The sequence below is a fragment of the Saimiri boliviensis genome, chromosome 12 (assembly GCF_048565385.1).
Source record: "Saimiri boliviensis isolate mSaiBol1 chromosome 12, mSaiBol1.pri, whole genome shotgun sequence".
In the NCBI taxonomy this organism is placed as follows: domain Eukaryota; kingdom Metazoa; phylum Chordata; class Mammalia; order Primates; family Cebidae; genus Saimiri; species Saimiri boliviensis.
In genome coordinates, this window is record NC_133460.1 from 110,646,216 (window position 1) to 110,669,612 (window position 23,397).

Here is a 23,397-nt window from a genome sequence, read left to right on the forward strand (position 1 = left end):
TGGGGAGCAGTAAGGAGGCACTCCTGACCCTCCTCCAACCCAGGCAGATGTCAGTGGAGGCTGAGTGGGGAGCAGAACTCTCATCACTGCCCAGCAGCCATGAGGATTTCTCCCCTCTTGGGTGTCAACTGAAGCCTAGTGAGAAATCTGGACTTTTACCTCCACCTGGCAGTAACAATGTGGCACTCCCAGCCAAAGTCGTGTCAGAAAAAGCCATTTAAAATAGAAGATTTAAATAAGATCCAGAGTTTTATAACATGAGTGTCCAGGTTTTCACTGAAAACCACTCATCACAGCCAGGTGTGGTTCACACCTGTAATCCCAGCACTTTGGGAGGCCGAGGTGGGTGGATCGTTTAATGTCAGGCATTCCAGACCAGCCTGCCCAACATGGCAAAATCCCATCTCTACTAATACTACAAAACACTACCAGGCATGGTTGCACACATGCCTGTAATCCCAGCTACTCAGGATGCTGAGGCACAGGAGGTGGAGGTTGCAATGAGCTGAGATTGCACCACTGCACTCCAGCCTGGGCAACAGACCGAGACTCCATCTTCAATATCAATGACAAAAACAACAAAAAGAAAATCATTTGTTCATCACAACAAGAACCAGAAACATCTTTAGCTGAATGGAAAAAAAAAGACAAGAGATGCCAGCACTGAGAGGACAAACACATTGGAGTTATCAGAGAGAGAGATTAAAGCAGCCATAATAAAAATGCTTCAACAAGCGATTATAAACTCACTTGAAACAAATGAAATAAAAAGCCTCAGCAAATAAAATAGAAACTCTCATCAAACAAATGGAAACTGTCAGAGGGTCAAATGAAAATATTCACATTTTAAAAACGAATGAAACAAAAAAGCTCAGTCAAGGAGCTCAGTAGAAGAATGGAAGGTACTTAGGAAAGAATCAATGAGCTAAAAGACAGAACGATTGAAATTACCCAAACTGAACAACAGAGAGAAAACAGACTGAAAAAGAAAATTGAACAGAGCCTCGGTAAGAACCTGTGAGACTATAATAAAAGACCAGACTGTATGTCCTTGGAGTCCCAGAGGAGAAGAGAAAAAGGGTTATGCTGAAAAAGTACTTGAGAAAATAATGGCTAAAAAACTTTTGAAATTTGATAAGAGACCAAAATGTACAAATTTTAAAAGCTCAGTAAACACCAAAGATAAACAGAAAAAAAATCCACACTAAGATACATCATAACGAAACTCCTGAAAGCCAAGGGCAAACCTATTTATAGGTTTAACATAATTTCTATTGAAATCTCAACAAGATTTTTGGTGATATAGACAAGGAGCTTTAAAATTTTGTATTGAAATTCAATGTAACTAGACTAACCAAAATATTTTGTAAAATAACAAGTTGGGGCCAGGCACAGTGGCTCACACCTGTAATCCCAGAACTTTGGAATGCTGAGGCTGAAGAATCACTTGAGGCCAGGAGTTTGAGACCAACCTGGGCAACATAGCAAGATCCGATCTTTGTAAAAAAAAAAAAAAAAAAAATTCTATTAAAAAATAATAAAGTGGGGGAAAACATTCTACCTGTTTGCAAAATATATTATGTAGCTTCTGTAATCAAGGCTGTGTGGTGCTGGCAGAGGGACAGACCTAAATATTAATACAATAGAACAGAAAATCCAGAAATAGATCCACAGAAATAGGACCAAGTGATTTTTGACAAAGGTGCAAAAGCAATTCAATGGAGGAAAGTGAGCCTTTTCAGCAAATGGAAACAGCTGGACACTCAAAGGCCAAAAAATAATCCTTGACCTAAATCTCACATCTTATACAAAAATAACTCAAATGGGATTATGAACTTAAATGCAAAACTATAAATATTTTAGAGAAAAAAGATTAAAGGAAATCTTCAGAATCTAAGGCTAGGCAAAGAGTTCTTGGACATGACACACAAAGAATAATCCACAGAAGGAAAAATTGACAAATTGTTTTTAATCAAAGTGTAAAACTTCTGCTCTGTGAAAGACCTTGTTCAGAAGACGAAAAGGCAAGTCATGGAGTGAGAGAAAATATTTGCAAGCCACATAGCTGACAAAGAAGGACTAATATCTAGAATATTTAAAGAGTTCTCAAAACTCAATAGTAAGAAAAACAAACAGCCCAATTAGAAAATGGACAAAAGACATAAAGATACATTTCACTGAAGAGGAAACACAGATGGCAAATAAGCATATGAAAAGATGTCCAGCCTCATTAGCCATTAGGGAAATGCAAATTAATACCACAATGAGATGCCACCACATACCTTTCAGAATGGCTAGGATTAAAAAATAGTGACAAGACCAAAGTCTGTCAAGGACACAGAAAAACAGGATTACTCCTACACTGCTGGTGAGAATTTAAAATGGTACAGCTGCTCTGGAAAATAATTTGGCAATTTCTTAAAAAACTAAGTATGTAACGACTCTATGATTCAACAATTTCACTCACGGACACTTCTCCCAGAGAAACGAAGCGTGTGTTCACACAAAAACCTGCATCTGAATGTTTATAACATCTTTATTCATGATAGCAAAGCAAAAAACAAAACAAAACAACAACAACAACAAAAACGAAAAAAAAAACTAGGAACAACCCAGATGTCCTTCAGTGGACAAATGGCTAAACAAACTGGTGCATCCATATCATGGACACTCAACAACAAAAAGGGATAGACTATTTATACACGCAAGAACCTGAACAAACCTAGAATAATGCCTAGTGCTTTTTTGTGTTTTTTTTTTTAATAGAGACAGGGTTTCGCCATGTTGGCCAGGCAGAAAAACTGAAGATTAATAAAGGAATGAAAACAACTCTGTCAAATGCAACCTGCTGAATGCAGCAGATCCAAGGAGAATAAGATTCCTATGCCAGGCACGATTACTCCATGTTTACGTGTGAGACCACAGGCTGCATCTAAGGACATTTAACATAACGCCTCAAAGGCATAGAAGAGAAACCAGTGGTTTGCAGGGTTAAGTAAAAAATCAGTTTCCTTATTGACAAGGGCCTTGCAAGCTTGCTGAACATAATCTTGAAAAGGCCTGCAGAATAACGAAGCGGCAGCTATGTGTCAGTTTGTTGGTAAAACCACGGAAAGCATAGCCTACAACTGAATTCATTTGCTAGAACCGGATGGGACTCATTGCCTTTCCAGGGCTTTCAAGTTACTCTTCCCATTTTCCAGTTTTTGGAGATAAAGCAAGAATTACTGTAAAATGATTAAGAAATTGGGATATCGTCTAGCGTTTGTACCTAGAAGAACTAGGTTGTCAAAACGCCAGTGGGGGTGGAGAAGCTTGGGGAAAGGAGAAGTTCAAGTTAAAGAAGGTCAAGTTCAGTTCATCTTTGTTCGACACAGCTTTAGGGTCATCAGTGTGAAAGAACTCCCTCTTTGAATGTTAGTTACTTGAGGGCAGGGTTCTTCCCCTGTTTAGCTCACTGCCATTTTTCCAGTGCATGGAACCACACAGTATACACTCAATAAATATTTGTTGAAGGAATTAACAGAACAGTTTGCCTTTGTTATCTTCAAGTGCTTCAGGGTACTGACTGTAGCGAGAAATGTAGCGACAAACTGCAGCACAAATTTGCATTTGTCTTAATTAAATCCAGTCCCCACACTGGTCCAGAACCTCCCTCCACAACACCTGAGAAAACACAGCTGCAGTGGAAATGGGCGTGGGCATTCAAGAGAGTCCTCCTGCCAAACAGAGAACTGGACAGGTTGTCCACCATCCAGGCGTTCTCACTGCAAAGATCAGACTGAGCCCTGCCAGGAGACGCTGTCTTATCAAGGACACTCACCCAAGATGCTATGCCATCCGCACCACCTCCAGTTCGATCATGTGGCTCAGTGGGCATTTCCTTCCTGCGTTGTCTTATAATTTACCCAGGAGAAAGAAAACGCAGCAGCAGCAGCAGCAGCCGTGCAAAGGCAGAGGATGAAGTAGCAAGACCTTGAGCTCTTGCTGCATGGCAGGACACATTACATAATCTCTCTGAGCCTCAGTTTTCTCACATGTATGTTAGGAATCAAACCAATACCTATATCTTAGGGCTGTGAAAATTAGTGAATGGAAAACATGGAAAACACTCAGAATGCCACTGCAATGCACTTGGAGGAAGAAAATATTTTCAACAAACGGTTCAGGGTCTAGTAGACATCTATCGGGGGAAAAAAATGAGCCTCAACCCCTGTTTCCCACCATAAACACAAATCATTTTCACAAAAACAATAGACCTAACTCAGAAAGGTCAAAATGCTTCTAAAACAAAACATAGGAGAATATCTTCATGATCTTGGGGCAAAGATTTTTTTTAAAGCATACAGAAAAGCTCTGATTTTAAAAGAAAAAAAGGGATAAATCAGACAAGAAAAATCAAGAACTTATATTCATCAAAAGATACCACTGAGAGAATGAAAATCAAACCATAGATGGAGAAAGGACATCTATAATACATAGGTCTTATGTTCTGTTAAGTACTCCTACAAGTCACTAAGAAAAAGATAGAAAACACAATTTTAAAACTAGGCACAGGACTTAAAAAGGCATTTCATAAGTGAGGATATCTAGTGTCAAATAAGGATATGAATAGGTGCTCAACACCATTAATCCTCAAAATACTCTCTTGTACCACATAATAACACTTCAGTTAATGACAGACCACATAGACAATGGTGGTCTCATAAGATCATAATGATGCTGAAAAATGTCTATTGCCTAGCGATGTTATGGACGTCATAACGAGATGGCACAATGCATTACCTTTTCTATGTATAGATATGTTTGGATACACAAATTTCTTACCCATGTGTTGCAATGGCCTATAGTATTCAATACAGTCATGCCGTACAGGTTTGTAACAATAGGCTGTATGTTTGTAGCAGCAGGCTACATCATCCAGCCAAAGTGTGTAGTAGGCTATATTATCTAGGTTTCTAGACATATACTCTGTAATAGTTCCACAATGATGAAATCACCTATGGCATGGTTCTAGAATGTATCTCCATTGTTAGGTGATATATGACTGTAATACAGAGGAAAAGCTTAAATTAAAATCTTTGACAGTGTCAAAGCTAAAACCCTATACCTACCCTCTGATGCAGCCATTCTAGAGAAATGTATTTATGTGCCTGCAAAAGACACACACACACACACACACACACACACACACACACACAAGAATATTTGTGGCAGCTTTGTTCATAACAGCCACACATGGAAACAACTCAAATGTCCCCACAGTTAACATATTAATGCAATAGAATATTATGCAGCTATGAAAAAGAATACTTGGCATAGAAACACACTGGAACATGGATAAACCTGAAATGTAATGTCAAGCAGAAGAAGCCAGACCCCAGAGCATATATTACATGACCATTTCCATCAAGTTCAAGGGGCAAAAATAATAGATTGCATAGAAGTCAGAATAGTGGTTGCCTTGGTGAGGCAGCAGGAGGTAGTAGTTATGAATGAGGACAGCCTTCTGAATTCAGAAGGTAGGAGCCTTCTGAATTACTGGACACATTCTATTTTGATTTGGGTGGTAGTTATAGAAGTACATACATTTGTAAAATGCATCAAGCTCTAAGCCACATTTGTGTACTGTGCTGCACGTACGTGCTATCTCATTAAACATAATGAAAATCCATCAAGCACAATGCAAGGTACATAGCAATCACTCAAAAAGTTAGCACTCTACCATTTTTGTTAATTTTACTATCACAGTGATAGATTCCTCTTCAACTCCATTCCCTGCTACCAACTTTCTCTGGAAACACTGTAGAGGCAGTACAATATTTCTAAAGCTAAAAACGACTTCTGGTTTTTTCTTTTGTCTCAGAAAATGTGTATGAAAGTCAAAGACACTTTTATTTCAAATGACTACTCCTGCTGATTATACCTGGGGAAGACAGCAAATGTAGAGCACAATCAAGCCAGCATCAAAAAAGAGAAGGAAAGAAATGCAGAGAGAAGGGCTGATTATCAGAGGCGTGGAGCAACCTGGGCATTGCAGAAGCACTTCCTACTGGCTTTAATCTCATGGCACTTGCCTTCCTCATGAGTCTTTTCAAAAACTGGAAAATGTCTCCTAAATTTCCCTTTTATTCAGGGAAGACAATCTGATTGCAGTTCACACAAAAGGAGTCATGTCTCCAGAGATGTGGCGTCTGCACATTATCAGTAGAACTCCACCTTACAATCAGCAAGTTCAATAAGGAAGGTGGGGTGGTTCTAAAGCTGGTCCCACCTGCCTCATCAGCATTTCATTCCTTAATAATTCACAACTTGACTTTGGGTTAACCTTGAATGTGTACAGGATAAATGGATTGGGCTGTGGTGGCAGAAGGGTGAGGAGTAGGAAATGAAGCAAAATACAGCAATATCCAAGTACTAGCTTCTGGATGCAAAAGAAACTGGAGGAGGTTGATACATTAATTTATATGTCTCATTACACCACTTAAAATAAGCTAATCAGGCGGGGTTCGGTGACTCATGTCTATAATCCCAGAACTTTGGGAGGCTGAGGTGGGCAGGATCACTTGAGGTCAGGAGTTCAAGACTAGCCTGGCCAACATGGTGAAACTCCATGTCTACTAAAAAAATATACAAAAATTAGCCAGGCATAGTGGCATGTGTTTGTAATCCCAGCTACTCAGGAGGTCGAGGGAGGAGAATTGCTTGAACCTGGGAGGCAGAGGTTGCAGTGAGCTGAGATGGCGCCACTGCATTCTAGCCTGGGCAACAGACGGAGACTCCATCTCAACAAATAAATAAATAAATAAATATTTAAAAAATAAAATAGCTAATCAAATCCTCCAAATTCACACTTGGGTCAATGCAAGTGGAATCAGTGTCAGATAGAAATGCTGATAGAATTGGTAGAGGGAAGTCCCTCGCTCTATATGAATGGTTAGCTCACTTCAGAAGTATCTATTTCTATAGAAATAGAAATGATTATACTCCACAAAGACATCACTCTGTCAATGCCACAGTCAATTTCACATTTTAACCTGCCATAAATCTCCTAAAATAAAATGATATAATTTTGGTGAACACCTGTGAATTTGTGAAGTGAGTCGACCTCACATTAACCAAAATTGGTGAACAATGTCTGGCCTAGCCTGCATCAGATCATAAATGAGTCTCCGCTGTCTGATCGTATCAAAACCAGCTGGTTGTCTGGCATGTGGTCAAGTTATGCCAATGTGGGAACCAAAACGGCCAGAGTTGGGTGCTGCATCCTATCATTTCAGGCCCTCTATCAAGATAAAGAAACGGTATCGAAATCAGGATATGCACGATTGCAAAATGTCAACAGCGAGTACTACAGAGGGACAAGAATGCAAGAAGCAAGGACAGGAGGACAGCCACTGAGTGGGGACTCTGCAAAGGACGCTGCTCTCTTCTCCCTTCGTGCTCAAAATAGAACATGGGCAGCTTCTCCCTGTGCTTACCAAACCCAGATATTTTCAGATGCTGTTCTAGCTACAAACTCATGAAATGATCCTTGAAATTATATTACTAGAGAAATTTTCCTTCATTGCTTATTTTGATATAATTTCAATAAATGTACAGTATGTGAAATTATTTCTTCATTTCCACCTGGTTCTGAAAAGGAAATTCAATTTAGAAACCAGCCCATGGAACTCCAGCAGAGTGCAATACACCAGCAGCGTATTGTTGGCTGTGGGACCAGGTCCGCAAGGGAGAACAAATCACCCTTTAGGGGCAAGGCGATGTCCAAGTTCATTTCCAGTGGGTCAAATCATGACCTTGGATTCTTAATCCATAGCAGCCACCCAAACACCCTATTTCTCTGATCTGTTTTGTGGTCTCTGAAAAGAAGGGGAAGGAGAGGGTTCCTGTAGACGTCATGAAGGTCAAACACCATGACCACGGGTGTGTACTCCAAGCTGTGACCTGTGGGGAAGCCAGAAACCCGGAGCCTGAGGGGCTGGCAGTGCCATGAGCTCTGGGGTTTCTCCCTGAAGGCTCTGATAAGAGGAGAGAAGAAAGCTGTTTCTATCAGGTTGGTGCAAAAGTAATCATGGTTTTTGTAACTAACCAATTTTTTTTCTAAATGGCAAAAACCGTGATTACTTTTGCACCAACCTGATACGAAGTATGTTAGAATGATGGTCTCAGGTGATGAGTCTCTGATGACTCTTGTAAAGTCATGAAATAGTGAAGACATACGGATGTACAATGAATAGCAGATTTTCCATACTCACCATTCAGATTAAGAAATAAATGTTACCAAAGTCCCCTATACCTTCTCCCCATAACATCCCTCCTCAGGTAAACACTGCCCAGAATTTGATGTTTGCCCTTTCATCAGTGTCCTTTGATGCACACATACAATTTCTTTAGCCACCTGTGGCACCATTTTGCATGCTGGGAAACGTCTAGAAATAATACTGTACTGTCCATACCCTGCTGGAACTCTGTCCTTCCACTCAATGTTTTACATGAGATTCACCCGATCAGCTCCAGTCAGTTCCTTTACACTCCTGTCTACTGTGAGCAGGCCACTTCTTTCTGCTCCTCCTTTTTGTTTTTCCATTTCCAATTGCCTCCATGAGGCTGGTTTTACTTTGACCATCAGATGAGTTGGGTAAAGAAGAAACAGCCTCCACGTGCCTCCTCCCCACTCCTCCTAATTTCTCAGGGAGTGATTGTGTGGAGTTAGGAACCTGGAAGCAACCGCTGGTCCCCACTCCCCTCCCAGCCAAGGATGCAGTCCTGCTGGCAGCCCCTCCTAACACCCCTCCGACTCTCCAGCATCCCGTCTGCACCCCAGGCCTCACAGCAGGAGCCCATCTTTCTTGCCTATGGTGCGGGGCTGTGCTTGCCCAGCCTTCTCTTTGTCTTGCCCCAGTCCAAGTTCTCCTTCATTCATCCCAACTGCTAATATCCCAGGCCAGGCTACCATCATCTCATGCTTGTATTTCTTTGCCAGCCTCATTACTGGTAAAACCAGACCAGCCTCCTGCCTCATTGCCAGAGGATTTTCCTGAAAAAGAAACTAGTACCTGATCAAATCCCCTCCCCTCCACTTTAAAAATCCATCAGTGAGTTCTCATTGTCTTCAGGATGAAATCCAAACCCCAAAGCATGACATATAAGACTCCTTGTGATCTGATCCCTGCCCATCTGGCCCTAAGACTGCAGCATTAACGAGCGGCTGAAATTCTGCAAACTGGCTGTGTACCCCGTCAGCTTGCACATGGTTCCTCTGCATGTGCTCGCTCTGCCTTTCCTTACCTGGACAATGCTGGCCATGGGTCCTTCAAAACACAGCTGAGCTAAGCAGCCGCGGGAAGACTTTGCTTAGCCTCCACCCATCTGAGTGGGGCCCCCAGCTCTGTGGCTCAGCACCCCTCATGTTTGTGGCTCCCATGTTGAACTCACGCTGGAACAGTTCTGTTACTGCTATGGATGAAGAAACCAAGGTCATGATTTAACGCACTAGAAATGCATCTGTCTTCTTCCCTACCCAAAAGTGGGCTCCCAGAGAGCAAGGGTTGTGCCTTCTACTTTGTACCCCCAGGGCCCAGCTGAGTGCCCACTCCTGGCAGCATTGGGTAAATGCTGGATGGACTGAATCAGGCTGCCTGGGGAATGTGGGGGTCACATGCCATTAGAAACGCTAACAGGGAATGATCTCATCCTGGAATTATCGAGAAACCAGTGCCCTGAATGTGGCTTTCCCACAGCATGGAAGTCCATCTCTTTGTGCCAGAAATAGTAATTCATAGAGAAAATTTTCTAAAATCGTTTTATGCCAGCTGATATTTGGCCAGTATTCTCTGACATACGTGGATGTATTGTTTACAACCACATTTATCTTCACAGGCCAATGCCTATGCCCTGTAGTTGTTAAATATTTTCAGTGTCACTCCTTATTGTTCATTGCCTTGGTTGTTTAAAGTAAGCAATCAAGATGTTTCCAGCATTTCCATGTTTCCATGCATGCACTGCTGTAATGAGAACCCATTCTTACACAGCAAAATCCAGACAAAGGTTTATCCTTACATCAACAGGCCCCATATGGCTCAGCTTTTGTATGGACACCTGATATCCCTTCTGTCAATAACATTTGCTCTCATCTGTCATTTCTCAGTTGACAAGGGCAAGTCCTGTGTTTGCAGCAGTGAGTATCTCTTGTAGTGATATTCAGAATTGTCACTGAGAGCAGACTGAAGGCAGCCAAGAAAAGCCACCACCTCAGCGTGGCTATGGATCCATCCATCCCCACCAACCCCTGACCCTCCCCCGTCTCCTTCCACCTTCTGCCTCTGCCTGATTGCCGCAGGTCAGTGCTGGTGGAATGGATCCGAAGATGGGAACCAGAGAAGTTGGATCATCTCTGCCATATCTAAGCAGAAGCCCAGTGGTTTAAAAAAGCAAGCAAGAAACCAACTAAGAAACCTCACCTTGTCCTTATATGATAAAAACTGGCCAAGTCAGGATACTTTATATAACAGCTTCATTCAGAGGATTTCCTTCAGCGAGCAAGTCAGGAAATATTTTTTTCCTAGTGTTTACTAACAGCTCCTGGTCGTGCTCAGAATACTTGCTGGAAATTCTACTGAAATTAGACCCTCAAGAGTTTCAGAGAAAATGCAGCATTACATTATAAATGATAAATAATGTGAAATTAGATACCTCCGAGAGCTGCATATTTGGCACTTTAAAGTTCTAGGCCTTTTTCATTTCCTCTCCTAACAGCCAGCTGATGTGAAGTTAGGCTGCCTGAAGGTTGTACATTTTCAGTTGATAATATCTGCTGTTAACAATAAATATCATCTTTCTATACAACCGCTCCGTTGTTCCCCCCAACAAATCTCACTAGACAGTTCCCGTTGGCCAGCAAGAATTACTTTCAGAAGGAAATAATCCTCACAACCTCAACGATTTCTAAGTGGCTAAAACTCAAACTAAGATGAAAACACACCAGTGACTGGAGCCTTCATTTTTAATTTCAGCATTCACTCCCAATAGGAGGAAAACCAAATTAATTTTCCACTTTACTTCATTGGCAAACTATTTTTCACTTTGCTGAACATTCGAGGCACGGTGATAAATGGTGAATAATAAGCTGCCAGCACACACGGTGCACGGTTGGAGCCCCGAGACTTCATCTTAATGGGCAGTCCCGTCCCGCCGCCAGGAAGCCTTGTCACCATGTCCAGTCCTGACTCACAATGAACTTCAAGGACCACTGGAGGGCATAGGTCTCAAACCAGAGCGACCCCATGAGTATTATCAAAAATGTAACTCTACTAAAAGACACCAGCAGAGGACCCAAAACCGTTCCCATGGATATGCCTGCTCTTTGAGGTCAGCAAATGTCTTCCGAAAGGGCCAGAGAGTCAGTATCATAGGCTTTGCAGGTCACGGCGTCTCTGCTGCTGCTACCTAATTCTGCACTGTGGCGTGAGACCTTCCCTGGACGATATGTCAATCAATGGACGTGGATGCATTCCAATAGAATTTTAATTCTGGACATCGAAATGTGGATTGTGTATCATTTTTGCATGTCACAAAAGATTGTTTCTTTTAATCCATTTTAAAATACAGAAAACAGCTGGGTGCGGTGGCTCATGCCTGTAATCCCGGCACCTTGGGAGGCCAAGGTGGGCAGATCACCTGACATCGAGAATTTGAGACCAGCCTGACCAACATGGAGAAACCCCATCTCTACAAAAAATACAAAATTAGCTCAGCATGGTAGCACATGCCTGTAATCCCAGCCACTCGGGTGGCTGAGGCAGGATAGTCGCTTGCACCAGGGAGGCAAGGGTTGCAGTGAGCCAAGATTGTGCCACTACACTCTAGCCTGGGCAACAAGAGCAAAACTCTGTCTCAAAAAATTAATAAATTAAAACAAAATAAAATGTAGAAAACATTCTTAGCTCAGAGATCTTACAGAAACAGGCAACCTGATCTTCTAGGAGAGTATCTATCAGCCCTACAAAGCCTACGTGGGAGTGCATCCCTCTAGCTGTTTAATGAAACTAAACTCTCGCAGGTAATTTAAGACAGAAGCACGAAGCATCCCTCCACTTCCCATCACTGGTTTTTACCATCTGCTCTCAAAGTAGTAGTCAGAGTGGACAAACAATTGAGTCACCATGTGCCGTCAAACACACCATAACAGCTGGAAAAAAATCAGGAGACGTTCTGGAAGAAAGAATCTTTAAAAAGTATACCAAGAATGTAATTCATAGCCTGCCGCTATTTCCAAAGCGCGGTCCCTCAACCTCTAATTAATCTTAATGGCACTGCTGACTGCTTCTGCTCTTGGTATCATGATGAAAATTCACCACACATTTTATTCAAGCACACGTGAGGCTCGAATACATTAGAAGAGAGTGATTCCATGGAGATGAAATTGCAAAGCGGCAAGCTGGCTGAAATTCTGCAGCTCACAGAGGAGAGTGTGGGTGTGAAATTGTAGGCAATTACATTTTATCACTGCTACACAAGTTTCTGCTGAATTCATTAAAATTTGCTCCCAGAATCGGGTCGGAGGACTGTGGAATTTCGGCAGTCCCGAAGACAAAAATGAAAGCAGATTTTCACTCTCCGTGCTGCAGGGAGCCACAGAACGTCCACAGTGCAATGAGGCTTGGATGTGACTGAGAAATGTCAGCTCCTGGAACTGCAGCTGCAAATTAAACAGGGGACTCTCTCACAGAAACAATGACTGTGTTCCAAGCAGAGAGAATCGGGGAACAGAGAGGCCAGGCAAACAGTGAGCAGATGCGTGCTTTGCATGGAGGGAGCGAGTCCCTCTCCCTGGGCCTGGGCGGCCTGCTGCGCACCCGTCAACACCTCCAGACAGGTGTGCAGGGAGAGACAAGAGGTGTAAATTTAGAAGTTAAGTGAGAAAGAACCGCCTACTGAGAGATGAATTAGAGAGAAATAAAAGCTGTGACCAGGAAGGTCCTCCTAATTAGAAAACTGAGGTAAGAGCTCGGGCCTGCCACGAAGCCTTCATTCATTCCCAGCTTCAGCACCGCAGCTGGGGAGGCTTCGGGGCTGCCCTCCTGCTGAAGTGCTCACTGCCTTCTCTCCCCTCTGCCCGCGCGGGGACAGGCTGCCCACAGGACACTGCAGGCCCCAGCAGCTTCCTGCCTGCATTAGTTTATCTAAAACCTCTAAGAGCACGGCCCAGAGGGGTCCCGATGGAGGGAGAAGGCTGCCCTCATCTCCCTGCTGCACGCCCATGCTGGCATCTGCCAATCGGATTTGCCTGGCCACCGCCTGCCCTCCCTTAGACTATATGGAAGCCCAGTCCAAAGGCTGGGCCTCTGCCTAGAATGGACATCCACAACCAACACTCTGCGTTCTTCCCCCACCAAGACCAAAGGAATGGGGCCCACTCACCACACATTCTTCTTAACAGAATCCCACGTTTCTGCAGATAGCATGGGACAGAACAGTCCCAGACAAGCCAGACGGAAATCCACGCTCTGTTCATTGCTACCTGTGGCACCCTGGGTGGCCCAAGTGACCTGCTGATATGCAGATCGTCGCACCTGTCAAACGGGCACAAAGCAATCTGCAGAAGCTCAGTGAGCCGTTCCTCTCCCTTCCCTGGGACAGGACTATTTGGGATTCTGAGGGCACAATCAGTTTTAATAGGCACCAATTGTGTGGTTACAGACACTTCTCCTATAGCCTGCTGCTAAGAGGCCTATAACCCACCTGACAGTCGGCAATATCCAGGGAACAGAGCCTGCCAGAGCTCCCAACCAGGACAGTAAAACCATCAGGAGGGGCCATTCTTTCACAGTTTACCAAATGCGCAATCACCCCATCTGCCAACCTGAGGCTGCACTTTCACATATTGCAGAGACCGAGATTCCCAGGGGAAGGGCGTCTGCCTGAGCTCACTCCTCCCGGCCACAGGCGGTGGTGTGCTGCCGTATGCTCTCAGGGGCTGGGCGGAAGCACCTGTGTACATTGTTTTCCATGGCTGTGCACAATGGTGTCACATTGACGACGTGAAACCAGCCACGGTGGGAGTATCTACACCACAGAAAGTGGCAAATACTACGACTCAGGGCAAAATTCCGCACCCCCAACCCAGCTGGTTGTTGTCAAAATTGACCAGCACACGCTGGGCTCATCCACTCACCGCCGTGGGCTCTGAGAGGGGAGCTGCTTGGCAATGCAGCAGCATGAAGTCACAGAGGGGCCACTTGTCCACTGCACGCCTGCTACCCCCCGCTCTCGCATGGCATCTGCCCTCTGACAGAATGGGCCTTGAGACCCCAGCTTTTGCCCCCGAGGTGCAGTGAAATAGATCCCGGGTGGCCCTGGTGGAGCCCTGCCTTAGCTTTGTCAGGGTTTGACTGGAGCCGTAAATGGCCACGTGCAAGCTCCTGTGCTCACTGGGTGTGCAGCATGGAAAAGAAAGGCTTTGACCTCTGAAGCCTACTTTCTACCTATAACAGGAGGACCCTCACAGTCGAATCCTTAGAGGACTGGTGTGAGGATTCAATGGGATTATTTGTGGGAAAATGTGTTGACCAGCTGGTGGCTATGAGCCCAATCCATATTGATGGTGTGATAGAGGTGTCTGTGATGAGCAAATATCCCGTCTGCCTGCTCAGCAGAGGAATCTGTGAGCCCTAAACACAGGAACACAAGCCATAGCATCCTGAGTTTGCTTATTTGCCCCCCCGTGAAACTATTTGGTCCTGAGGCCAGAGGAATCGGCTGCAACAGCTGACAGGCATCCTGCACTCATTAACCGACACCCACCGAGGATCAGCCAGCAGCAGCCCTGCCTCAAGTGGCTCACAGTCCCATGCAGGGCCAGATGAGTAATGGCCATGACCAGAGAAGCTGAGAACAAGTGTTCTCAACCTCAGCCCTGTTGACCCCTGGGGCCAGAGCAGCCTCTGCGTGGGGGCTGTCCTGTGCCCTGTGGGATGTTAGCAGCATCCCTGGCCTCCACCCCGTGGATTCCAGTGGTCCCCATCCCACCCTAGTCGTGAAAACCACAAATGTCTCCAGACATTGCCAATGGATTCCACTTGCTCTCTGTCTGCTTGAGGAGACATGGGCCAGAAACAGGGTTCTAGACCACAGGCCCTGTAGATCTGCAGGCTCAGAAAAAATCTGGAAAAGCATACACCAAAGTGTCAGCAGCAAATCTCCTCTCCATGCTGAAGATTTTCGTCTCCGTGGGCTTTGTAACCATCTAGATCAGCAGCAAGAATAAAGACCCAGCCCACCAGGTTGTGGCGAGCACAGAAGAGGCTCTAGAAGTGGTGACTCCGACCTGGTCCCAAAGGCAGCAGCAGCAAAGTCCCACCATGGGTGCCATCCTCCTTCCACTGCAAGCACAAGCCAACAGCCAAGCCTGCAAACCTTCAAGGAACAAACAGCTGGGCTCTCAAAGGAGGCAGCTACAGTCTCATCTGAGCAGCGTAGCCCGAGTCCCAGTGCGTTTTTGCCCTGGCACCCACCCAGTATGAACCTTGCCTTCAACAGCAAAGAAAGGGTCCGCCTTTTGCAGCCTGGAGAAGTTCCCTGATTGAAACCATAGCAACCTCCTCCATCTCACATGCCACTCAGGCACACCACCAGCTTTGGGCTTCCTTCTCTCTGCCTCCTACATGTGTGTGGCCTACTGAGTGTCTTTCACTCACCCCCACCCTCCTCAAGGCATCCAATTAAACACTGAAATGAAAACCTCTTTGCATGACTCAATTACAAGCTTAGGAATAAGACACGTGTGCTCTCTCTCTCCCTGTGTATGTTTATTTATATATAAACTTGTACATCAGACAATTTGCTGTCACTCTCCCTAAAAACAAGGCGCTTGTAGGAACACCGAGCTCTGCTTTTTAAAAATGCCCTTCATTATTAGCATCTGGAAAATTGGCACGTTTCCAGTGAAACGAGAAACTTTGCGCTCAGCGGTCCAGGCTCTGCACTTGTGGTAGCTTAAGGAACTTCAAAGCTCCTTGTTGTTCGAACAAATTGGAAACAGAAAACAAAGGGATGGAAAAGAGGCCATCGCCATGCGAGCACTCTCCATCCAGGAGGGGAACGGAGTCTCATCAGCCTTTGATGTGGCCCAGTGGCCACATTCCTCTCTCAGAACTCCAGATACCGGTCACAGCATCCTCCACCCGCTGTTCTGAGACTGAGCAAACAACCTCTCAGGCGCTCTGCTGCTCATGCAAGCAAATACACCTCACACCATGTTACGGGCCACTGAAGACGTGATTGTTAACCCAAATATCGCTCCTCTGTGTCTCCTTATCATTGCCATATTCACAAAGAAGACCATTTCCCTGTATGCAGCTCTGGGTATTTTCCCGCTACCCTATTGCATTAGTTACGAATTTTCCCCAATAGTCCTGTGAGTGGGCTCACTGCCTAGCCCGGTGTAGGACCGACACGCAGGCGCTGCAGCCAGAAAGCCTGGCATTTATGCAAAGATAACCTTGGATAAATTATTTCACCTGATTCCAATGTGATCTCCTCACCTTCTAAACATTCATGATCATGAGACTTACAGATGGGGTTACGGAATGGATCAAACGGAAGTAGCTGTGCTTGATAGCAGCAAGCCAACATCTAATGTTGTTCATTATTTTTCAAAGTAAGCTAATATTCATCAAGGGCCCCCTACGTGTCAGGCGCTGTACTAAGTCCTGGAGATAAAACAGTGAAGAAATCTTTACCCAGATGAAGAGTACAGGCCTTCAAGGAACAAGAAAGAAAAGCATAAAGAATTACCTTCTAATTTGTGAGTTCCACAATGGAAATACAGGGCTGCAATGAGGGATACCGAGGCAGCGCTGCTGGAGTGCAACGAGACCAGGCTCCCTGAAGGGCCACCTGAAAGGTGAGAAGGAAGGAAGCCACCAGCCAAGAGAAGGCAAAGCATGTTCCAAGTCGGAGCAATTGCCCAGGCAGACTCCTTGAAGCAGGAAGGACGTTGGTGAGGTTGAGGACCAGAATAAGAACAGTGAGACTGGAGCTGGTGCCTGTGGGGCAGCGACATGAAGGACCACAGGTGTTAACTTTTTAGGAAAAACACCTTTGCTGTTGAGTGGAGGATGGGCCAAGGAGGGGCAAGAGCAGAGGCAGAGACACCAGTTAAGAGGATACACCTGGAAAGTGGGAGGCACGGGACTTGATGATGGAGCACACGTGGGAAGAGGCGGAGAAGGTACTTTAAAATGACCTGTAGATTTCCTACCGAGGCAGGAAGCCCAGGGAGAAGATTTGGGGGCAGGACGGAAGGAAGTGGAAATTTCCCTTTAGACACACACAGACTGGGATGTGTATTACCCACCCAAGGTGGCACTGGGTGGGCCACTGGTTGTGAACCTGGAGCTCAGAGGAGACCCTGTGGGGAGCCACACCTGGGTGCCCTGGTCATAAAGAAGTAGTTACAGCCATGGGGTTTGTATTAGTCTGTTCTACAAAGAAATACCTAAGACTGGGTAAATTGTAAAGAAAAGAGGTTTAACTGGCTCACGGTTCTGCAGGCTGGATGGGTAGCATGGCTGCGGAAGCCTCAGGAAACTTTCCATCACAGTGAGAGGCGAAGGGAAAGCAGGCATGTCTTCACTTGGCCGCAGCAGGAGGAAGAGGATGAAGGGGAAGGTGCTACACGCTTTTATACAACCAGATCTTGTGGGAACTCACTCAGTGTCATGAGAACAGCAAGGGAGATATCCACCTCCGTGATCCAATCACCTCCCACTGAGGAAGGAGACCCAAGCATCTAAGATCACGTCCCCCTTGACTTCCGCACTGCATTTCAGTAGAAGAAAAGGCTGGCCAACTGGAGCCTCCTAAATCGCCTTCCTATAGGTAGCAGGCATAGCATGGGGGGATCTCTCTGGAAGGCATTATTTTTACTTAAACAAGATCAAACCCCCACCCCACTCCTCGTCCATCGACCAAGACCCTTTCACATGTAATTTCTAAGACTGTAAACCCAAGACCCTTTCACGTGTGATATCTAGAGTCGTGAGCCTATATAAAGGCAGAGCTTCCCTTTGTTAGATGAGCTTGGCTGTTAGACGAACATGTCGCCTCGCTCCCGTCCGAGATGAATGACCTTTTCCTTCCTAGTTCGGTGTCCGAGTGGTCTCTTTCTTGCGGTGGCTCCTGCTTCACCACCAGGCCTCTCCTCCAACACTGGAGATGACAATAGAATGTGAGGCTTGGGCAGGGACACAGATCCAAACCGTATCAGGAGGCACGAGACCCTCTTTCCCCACCCCCAGGAGATGTGCTTGGAGAGGAGCAAACCCAAGGCGGCTGGGTTGGCCGAAGGAGGGTGACCAGCAGAGTCAGAAGCCCTTGCAGGTGATCTGGGGGAAACCACAGTAAGGGGTGTCCTTGACCTAGAAGGAGACTGAGGCTCGACTGCAGTCTGTGTCGCTACGAAGCCAAGCAAGATGAGGACAGACAGGTGTTGTCACTGTGGACCTTGTTAGAGAGCGCGCCAGGCTAGAGCAGGTGGAGAAGGGGTGACAAGGGACGGCGCTCACACCTCAGAAGTGTGCCCAAGGGGGAAGCAGAGGCCTGGAGTGGCACCTTGAGAGGGACGAGTAGGGCAGGTTTAAGATGGGGCAGGTTTGTATGCTGATGGAAATAATCCAGGAGAAGAAACGAGTGGTATTGTTCATTGTACAAGAAGCAGGGGAAAGAGAAGGAGAAAAGCTCTTGACAAGGAGAAGGGATGGGATAGAAGCAAGGTGGATGCTCAGGCCACAGACCAGGAGGTGGGCAAATCTTCACAGCCAGAGGGAGTAGTTTTCTGCTGCTACCTAACAAAAAAACCACAAACGGAGCCCCTCAGAGCAGCAGACATTTATGATCTTATTGATCCCTAGCTCACAAGTCAGGCTGGACCCACCCAGGCTCTGTGTCCAGGGTCTCACAAGGCTGGCTCTCATCTGAAACTTGGGTTCTTCCTCCTAGCTCTTTCTGTTGCTGGCAGAATTCAATTCCTTGTGGTTCTAGGTCCAACATGCTCATTTCCTTACTCCATTGTTGGCCAGAGAATGCTGTTGCTCCTAGGGGTCTCCCCTTCATCTTGAAAGCCAGCACAGAATCCCTCACCCTGCACATCCCTGACTTCAGGAAGGGCAAGACCTCTTCATGGGCTCACTGGTTAAGTCTGACACACCCTGATAATCTCTTTCAATTAACTCAAAGCAACCTAATCATGGGAGTGATATTCCGTCACATATTCATGGGTTCTACCCACACTTAAGGCGTGAGGATTGTGTAGGGCTTGTACCCGGGGATCACAATCTGAGCATTCTGCCTATGCCAGAGAGGGGGAGAGACTGGGCTTTAGCCAGAGGGGCTTTAGGAGGCTGAGTGGGGAAGCCAAGGGGCTCACAGCTCACGGTGCTGTTTCCCAGTGCAGCTGGAGAGTTCACCTGCGGAGAAGGCAGGAGGATGTCCAGGAGGGCTGAAGAGGGAAGACAAAGAGGGTAGGCCATGAGGATCTCCAGGAGGGCTGAGGAATGAAGACCAGGAGTTTAGGGCACCTCCTCAGCCAGGGGGAGAGGCCGGGCCGGCAAGAGGAGGGCTGGAGAGGAAGATGGGTACCAGAGCCCTGCTGGGTTAGAGGGCAGGGCTGGGGCAAAAACGGGGGTAGCAACCCAGGGGCAGGGTACAGGGTTACGTCAGTTGGCAGGAGGGCATGCAAGTCGAGCTCTTCAAGGAGGGAGGGAAAAAGAGTCTGGGAGTAGCAGTGGGGGGATCTCAGGAAACCAAGGACACCTTCTCTAATTCCAAGTGCTGCTGCCAGGCGAGGGTAGCCACAGGGTAACCACTTTGAGAAGGAACTTGTCTATCGTTTCCCAAGGCTCTGGAGTCCCAAGAGAATCTCCTTAGTGCCACATTTAACACCAAAAATGCAGCTCTTTCTGGGGGCCCACGAGATACTTACCTCCTTTATTGCAGCACAGATTTACAATAAACTGTCTTTATGGGAAGGAGCTTGAGTGAGTCTCTCTTCCTTATAACCTGTAAGGCCCAACTCACCCCAACACTTGGTGCTAAGCAGAGGGACCAAGAGAGACCAGACCTGCCTTTGAGAGTTCTACAGTCTGATGTGAACCCATAAATAATCATCACATATATCAAACCCAGGCAGGCCACAGTTGGGGTATAAACCAAGTATCTTGGCAATACATTTTTGTAAAGAGACAGGAGAATAACAAATTAGAAGCAGAGGCCAGGTTGAGCAGAAAGAGGGTGTGTCTTGGGAGAAGAACAAGACAGGGGATTTACTGGAAGTGTGGAGTCTTATCTCTCAGCACAACCTGTTGGGTGTCTGTGGCCAATCTATGCTAATGGCTCTGATTGTTATAAAAGCATAGCCAACCAAAACAGGGAAAACAGCTCTTCTGATTGTCCCTAATAAAATCAACCCAAGGCACAGGGTAACCAGGTTTACAAGGGACCCCAAAACCCCTAAAGTGTTTCTGAACCGTGGAGAAAGCAGGCTATGTGTCACTTTCATGCTTCAAAAACATGAAAAGAAAAACGATGCGTCTTTTTAGCTGGCGACCTAGTGCATTCCATGGTGGCTATACTAAATGATTCATTGCAATCCTTATGAACCAGAGGCAGCAGCATGCATCTAAAAGAAATGTCTCCTTAAAAATTAAATAAAGCAAAAATTCTCCGTGGGTGCTGGCGTTACACTGCATGCTGAGCTCTGCACTAACCCTGTTCTCCCACGTGACTGCAGTCCCTGGTTTATGCTGTCCTGTCTCTCTCCCTTTGATTCCATTGCACAGTATACTTTATGCCTGCGACTCAGAAACTCCTTGGGGCAGGGACTTCATTAAGGTTTGTGTCAATCAGTAAAGAGTTATGTGCATTTTCAACAGCACTGGCACACAATGGACTTTACGCACTGCCTTACTTTTTCCCTTTAACTTCCCACCATGCCAGTGTGTTCTCTCTGTTTCAGGAGTCAAATGCATTTACATGAACCCCAAGAAGTTAATATATTATTACCCAGTTAGCACAGTTTTATTTCACAGTACTATAATGTAATGCTCAATGATTTTTAAGCAATAAAAGGAGTGACTTTAAAACTTAATTAGGAAAATTTAGACCATACAGGGTTCGTAATGAGTTTTTTAAAACTTTGGAACAATGCACTGAAATTCCTGAGATTTATCACATGGGAATCTCAGAAACGGTTTTCTGATCCATTGTAAAATGATTCTCAAGAGAACTATTTCTTAGCCTCACTCAAGGCATTTTGCTGAAAATAAATGAGAGACCAAACAAGAATGCCACCAATTCTATGAGAAGCAAATCCCATATTACTATCCCGTTTCTGTATTCTTTGGGGAGTTCACTAAGTACCTCTTAAGTTTCATGAAACTAGGCCACAGCTATGCTCTTTCTCATACTTCCAATGCAGTCTATTCAAAATAATATGATCTCATTTAAAAGAAAAGTGAAACTATTTGAGTCATAATAGAATCCTTATCAAGATCCCAGAAACATGTTTTCTCAATGCTCCCTGCTGCAGCACCTCCACAGACAGCAGTCTGCAACGCCATCTCCATCCCATCCCTTCACAAACCCGCGCTCAGCCCCCAGCTGTATCTACTTCCATTAAGTAGATGTGCTTGCCGGCAGGAGATTGCCATGGAAATAAATGTTAGGTTTGGCACCAGTTCCTTTTAAAGAAGCTGCAACTGGAAACATAAAGGCAATGAGAAGATGCAGCCAGTGAGCGCAATGTACCCAGCTCCTGACCCGCAAGGTCCTCCTGGGGGGACACAGAGACTTCTTTTAGAAGTGAGGGTACTGCAATCACTTTTCAAAGACAAGAATCATTCTCCCACCACCTCATCCAGGCCAAGGGGCAGGTGAGACTCACCAAGGCAATGATCATTTGTCTCAGCAGTACTGGCCCTGAGCCCAGTGACCCAAGCCACCCAGGACCAGTGCCGTCAGGAACCTGGGGCAGCAGGGCTGCTCCTGCAGTGGAGGCTCCTAGCAGCCAGGACAGCCAGGGACAGGCTGACTACCTGTTGCTCCACCACTGAGAAGCCTCCAGGCGTCCCCGTGCCCTGGGAGGAGGCGGAGGGAGGAGACAGCACATGAATAATGAATACACCCTCACCTCCCATCATTAGCATTCTATTCAAAGGACGCAAATGAGGCATTCAGTTCTCCTCCTGGCTTGAAAGGATAAGTGTCTCTGGGAATAAGCAAACAGGACTTGGAACACTGGGTGGGTTGTGGGGGAGGGCAGACCACCCACTGGGGTTGACCCTTCCACCCACCCTTCAGCAAGGTGACAGTTCACTACCAGGACTAGAAATAACATTGTCAGGGAATGGAACCTGGGACTCCAGGCATCAATAAACCCAAGACCTCAGGCCACTGGCTACCAAACCCCAAGGGGCACCAATCACACTTAACAGTGAAGGCAGTCAGGCCTTACACACTCCCCAGCAGGACAGCCAGTACCTGGAATCCCTGTCCTCTCGAGGAAGTCCCTGCTAGAGATGGTGCCAAAAGAAAACCTTAAAAGGCCTTCTGATGCCCTGATTTGGCATCTATGCTTAGAACATTTGTCAGAGGCTTTTTTTTTTCTTTTTTTTTTTTAAACAAACAGAGTCTCACTCTGTCACCCAAGCTAGAGTGCAGTGGCACCATCTCCGCTCACTGCAACCTCCGCCTCCCAGGTTCAAACGATTCTCCTGCCTCAGCCTCCTGAGTAGCTGGAACTACAGGTGCCTACCACCATGCCCAGCTAATTATTTCATATTTTTAGTAAACATGGGGTTTCGCTGTGTTAGCCAGGATAGTCTCAATCTCCTGACCTCATGATCCACCCACCTCTGCCTCCCAGAGTGCTAGGATTACAGGGGTGAGCCACCGCGCCTGGCCCGTCAGAGGCATTTGAACCACAGCAGAATGCCTTAACTGTCAGGGCATGCAGCTCAGTAGGTTTCAGCCTCATTTTACCCAGCTCCTATTCAAGATGGAGTTGTTCTGGTTCACATGCCTCTGACACTCCCACCAGTGCCATGACAGTTCACAAATGCCATGGCAATGTCAGGAAGTTACCCTACATGGTCTAAAAAGGGAAGGCACGGATAATCCACTCCTTGTTTAGCATATCATCAAGAAATAACCATAAAGGTGGTCAACTCTATGTCTTCAATTTCCTAATAAACTTGCTTTCACTTTACAGAACAGCGTTGAATTCGTTCTTCCACAAGACCCAAGAACTCTTTCTTGGGATCTGGATCAGGACCCCTGTCCTGTAACACATTCACACAGGGGTCCCCTGAAAGCCCTGGGGCTTTCCACAGCCCCACA

At 45.9% G+C, this 23,397-nt stretch overlaps 1 protein-coding gene across 3 annotated transcripts in view; it reads right to left on the reverse strand.

Moving 5' to 3' along the window:
- Positions 1-23,397, reverse strand: part of C12H10orf90 (chromosome 12 C10orf90 homolog) — a 238,457-nt gene that overhangs the window by 115,338 nt on the left and 99,722 nt on the right. The window contains exon 1 of one of the 3 annotated variants that reach the window (XM_074383075.1): positions 21,944-22,010. The exons of the other annotated variants lie outside the window; for them this stretch is intronic. The gene's annotated coding sequence lies outside the window, so the exon portion shown is untranslated. Of the gene's footprint in view, positions 1-21,943; positions 22,011-23,397 lie in introns of those variants that run through there. 3 annotated transcript variants of the gene reach the window in all.